The sequence below is a fragment of the Rattus norvegicus genome, chromosome 14, assembly GCF_036323735.1.
Source record: "Rattus norvegicus strain BN/NHsdMcwi chromosome 14, GRCr8, whole genome shotgun sequence".
Taxonomy (NCBI): domain Eukaryota; kingdom Metazoa; phylum Chordata; class Mammalia; order Rodentia; family Muridae; genus Rattus; species Rattus norvegicus.
In genome coordinates, this window is record NC_086032.1 from 19,909,958 (window position 1) to 19,914,917 (window position 4,960).

Consider the following 4,960-nt stretch of genomic DNA (forward strand, 5'->3'; position numbering starts at 1 on the left):
TCTCTACAGGATTAAGTATATCCTCTCCAACTGAGGCCATACAAAGCAGTCTTCTGCTACAGATGTGCTGAGCCTCAGGCCAGACCATGTGTGCTCCTTGGTTGGTGGTTCAGTCTCCTCCATTAGTGCTGGTCTAACTGGTGGTCTGCATGTAGAAGAATGCAAATTGATCCATATTTATCATGCTGCACAAAGCTCAAGTCCAAGTGGATCAAGGACCTCATCATAAAACTGGATCCACTGACTCCAATAGAAGAGAAAGTGGGAAATAACCTTGAACATATTGGTTCAGGAGAAAATTTCCTGAGTAGAACAACCATGGCACAGGCTCTAAGATCAATAATTGATACGTGGGACTCATGGAACTAAAAAGCTTCTGTAAGGCAAAGGACACTCTGGAAATCAATCTTGTTGCTTCTCAGAAAATTGGAAATAGTTCTACCTGAAGATCCAGCTATACCATTCCTGGGTATATACCCAAAAGATGCTTCACTATACCACAAGGGCACATGCTCCACTGTGTTCATAGCAGCTTTATTCATAATATGCAAAAGTTGGAAGCAATTCAGATGTGCCTAAGTTGAAGAATGGATACAGAAAATGTGGTTCATTCTCACAATGGAATACTACTCAGCTATTAAAAACAAGGACATCATGATTTTTTCAGGCATATGGATGGAACCAAAAAATATCATCCTGAGTGAGGTAACCCAGACCCAAAAGGACATGCATGGTATATACTCACTGATAAATGGATATTAGCCAAAAAGTACAGAATACAAAGATATATCCACACAGACCCAGAGAACTTAAACAAGAAGGAAGGGTCAAGTGAGGCTGCTTAAATTCCACTTAGAAGGGGGAAGAAAATAGATAGTCATGGGAGGCAGAGGGAGGAAGAGATCTGGATGGGAGAGGGAGAGGGAGGGGAATAGGGGTCAGGAGCAGTGTGAGGAGAGCCAGAAGGTACAGTTTAAATGTTGGGTTGCCAGTGATGGATATAGACTGACAGGCAGACTTCTCCATTGAGAGAGGAATCCGTGACTGAATGAGCTGAATGCATAATGCTGACAGTAAAGCAAATCAGTGAGCTTAACTATTGGTGAAAGATATCGCTAGGAGGGTAGAGTGTGACTGTAATGCCAGATACAATATGCTTTTGTTTTTCTTTTTGGAAGATGGATGTACTAACAGTCTAGGATAACGTGAGGCAAATAGAATTATCTCTACGTCTGACTCCTTTTTATTCATCTAAGCTACTTGTAGTCAAAGGGCAATACTATGAAAATCGAAATCTTTAAATAGGCTATGTAAACCTTTATAAAAAACAACAAATTCAAAGCCTTTATTCTAGCTTTTAGAGTTTTTACGCTTGAAAGTATAAAATTTGATGCTCATATTCAAATATAAATATTGCATTTTATTTACTTTCTTTTCTATGTTCCTAGCTTTGGTTTTGATTTCATCTGATCTTTACTTCTGACTGAGTCTTGAGACAAGTGATTTTTTTTTTCGTAGATGAAGAAAGCAAGTCGAGTAGGATTAAGTAGTTGCTTAAAGTCATACAGCTTGTAGAGGACAATCAGGGTTTAAGCATCAAAGTTGAAATTTTTTTTAGAAATATTGAGCTTGGGGTTGGGGATTTAGCTCAGTGGTAGAGCACTTGCCTAGCAATCACAAGGCCCTGGGTTCGATCCTCAGTTCCGAAAAATAGAAAAGGAAAAAAAATATTGAACTTGATAGACATGGGTTACAATATTGATCATAGAGTCAATATTATGACTTCAGACACTGTACCTCAGGGTATGTATGGAGTGTTTGTCTAGACACCATCAGGACTTTCTCCCTTTTCTTTCAGTTTTTTGAACATCAAAATACAAGGTGGACTTAGAGGGCATTTCTGAATTGTACACGATATTTGACAATGCTTGGTGGATGTTGTAAAAATGCCCACGTGACCAGATGATGTGAGGAGATAAGAACTCTCAGAAGGTGGGCAGGCAGGATTTCTTATCTAGACCCTGTTGCTTGCCTTCTGTCATTTCAGCATTTAAGGCTGAAGCACAGAAGTGCAGAGAGCACAAAACAGCAAACAAAATAACAGAGGAAATATAGACAGAGAGAAGCACATTCACTTGCTTTGTAGGCAAGCAGGATGTATTTATCTCTGACTGGTTGTGCTGTACTTACCCAGGATGTAATAAAATCCAGCCTAGAATGGGGTGGGGGAGAATGTCTAGTAAGCTCTACCCTCAGACTATACCACGCACCTTCCTTCATGTTATATTTATTCCTCTCAAGAATCATAAGAGGCTGGTATTAGGACTCTACTGAGTAATGAGGATAGAAGAGCTTTGTCGGTGTGCTCAAGCGAGGCACATAAGCCGCAGAATCAAATCTCCAGAACAGTTTGGGCTCAGTGACCATGGCTGTCCCACTGACCCAGCATGGGCACTGAGGAAGAACACCTCCTTGCCGTTAGCTTCTCCCACGGGATTTCAGAAAGGCTACATGGGAGAGTTTCTGCTATTACACTGTAGATCTGTCTGACAAACCCAAAGTGATCCTTAGAGAACAGGTTTATGTCAAATATTAGTACTATATTTTATGCCTCTAAGAACACTACTGTTTCTAAAAACCTCATAGGAATGAAATTTTGAAAACTTTGCCCCAGACTTTTTCTTAAAACACTTAAAAAGCTGCAGAGCTGGGTTCTGTAGAATAGACATGAAATTATATAGAAGTCTAGCACAGCCTGAGACGGGAATGCTTGTGAATCAGAGGAGTCGTGTACTTCCATATTATCAGTGCCTGTCACATAATAGGGGTTATTAATGGTCAAATAAGTGAAAAATAAACAGGCATGTGACATTTCCTCCTAAGCCGTTCCGGACATGACTATGTGAGCTGAAAGGGTGGCTGGCATTGAGGTGTGAGGAGGAGGAAGGCTGCCACCCAGCACTTCATCTAAGCATGTTCATGTTGCCTCTCTTCGTTATCAGATGCATTCTGTGTATGTATATAAAACCATATGGTTAATCAAGTATCTTAATATATAGTCAAGCATATTGTACATTAATTAAATTTTTATAATAAGTATATCAGTTGATTAATTCTTACATTCCACTAGAAATTGGAATGGAAACAAGGAAGTAATGCTTTATTAGATGCCTGCTAAATAACAGAAAGTCAAGTAATTTTACTTTCATCCCACTGGTGTCTTAGTCTTTAGAGACAGTCACACAAACTAAGAGGGGAAGGGCCATGCTAAAGATATGCATCTGGTAAGCATGTCAGAATTTTAATCCAGACTAGTTTGGCTTTAAAATTCATTTATACTCTTCTCTGATCATATGTTCCCTAAGCAGAGACAGAATTTGGTTTAGGTTCTACTAATATAGCATTGCAGTGGAGACCTTTGTCTGCTGTGAACATGTGATTTTCTGTGAGCGTTTTTGAGGATAGTCTGTGTCCCGGGTACTGAGCCTCTGAGACACAAACACTCATTCTGAAGAGCTGCTCAGAACTGGCAGTCTCTGATTAAAGACCTAGGTCATGTTGGAGAAAATCATATTTTCCCACTATGCATTTTTGTCTGATAGGCAATGTCTGAAGGTGTCTGTGGGGGGTAATTATCCTGGGAAAATACAGGTCAGAAATACCCAGAAATGGGTTTCTTTAATTCCGTGACTCATTAGCAGAGTGCAAACCATAAGAGTCAGCATACTTTAAGTTTTAGGGTTTTCATGAGTCAGCTAGGAATCCAATTAGTTTTAGAAACATTTTAATATTATGAGATAAAATTGTGCTAAGGAATTAGAAATGTAAATTGGTTAAGTAGTCCATATAACTCCTACAGATTCTCATAACAATTTCAAGAAATATAAAATAAAAATTTCAAAAATTTAAAACTATCTATCTATCTATCTATCTATCTATCTATCTATCTATCCATCCTTCCAACTATTGGCATCATTGTCAGATGTCATTCTTCAGGAGCTGTTCAACATGTGTTTTGAGACAAGCTCTTTTACTCAGTCCTGGGCTCACTGATTCTGTTAGGTTAACTGGCTGGCGAGTCCCAGGGATCAGCTTATCTCCACCTCCCCAGTGCTGGGATTACAAGCATGTGCCAATGTCTGTGAGTGCTGGGAATAGAAGTCAGGTCTTCATGCTTGGAAGGCAAACACTGACTGAGCTGTGTCTGTCTCCAAAATAATAGACTCTTACAATGTGATAGGCATATTTTACCAATGTGACATAGATTATTTTATTTTTAATATCAAATTTTTATTGAACTGTGTCTGCCCTTCTGAATGGTAACTATGACCAAAGGTAGGAATCAATTGCTAGTTTGTTTTTTTTTTTGTCTGAGCCTGTAGCTAGCAGTTAAAGGGACGGCCTGCGAAAGGTAGGCTGCCCAGTTATGCTCCAGCAAAGTGCTATAGCGCTGTAACTTAACCCCCGGCACCATGGGAAGGTGTGTCGGAGGCTCAAAGGCAGCACGTTTCCATTGCTAGTTTTTAGAGGGCAAATATTCTGCATATTTACCTATGCCTGTCTGGTTTCACTAGTATATGTTATCTACCCTGTCTGGGTGGATATTTTGGCCTTTCTTATGTGTTCTAAATCATTAGTGCATTTTTTTTTGTTGTTCAGAGTAGCTGTGGTTAGATTGTCTTCTCCTGTAATATAGCATTCCATGGCTTACATTACTGCAAACTGTAAGGATGAACTAAGATTTATTGTTAATGAGAGCAAGATTGGAATGAATGCACTCTCAGGCCTCATAGAGGCAGGGTGCCTGCCAAAACCTCGAAGTTGCTGTGTTGTATTCCTACAGCTTCAAGACTTGGCAGGTATGGTGTACCCTATAATGGCAGCTACCCTTAGGAAGACACAGTTACTACCAAATGTTGTGTAGTAGAATCCTCTAAGATTGAAACATTCCATTCTGTAG

The 4,960-nt window shown here is 39.6% G+C and overlaps 1 non-coding gene across 1 annotated transcript; it reads right to left on the reverse strand.

The window, feature by feature from the left end:
• Positions 1–4,374: 4,374 nt before the first annotated feature.
• Positions 4,375–4,506, reverse strand: LOC120096832 (small nucleolar RNA SNORA76). The gene has a single exon (XR_005493661.1). It is a non-coding gene; the product is annotated as a small nucleolar RNA SNORA76 (small nucleolar RNA).
• Positions 4,507–4,960: the final 454 nt, after the last annotated feature.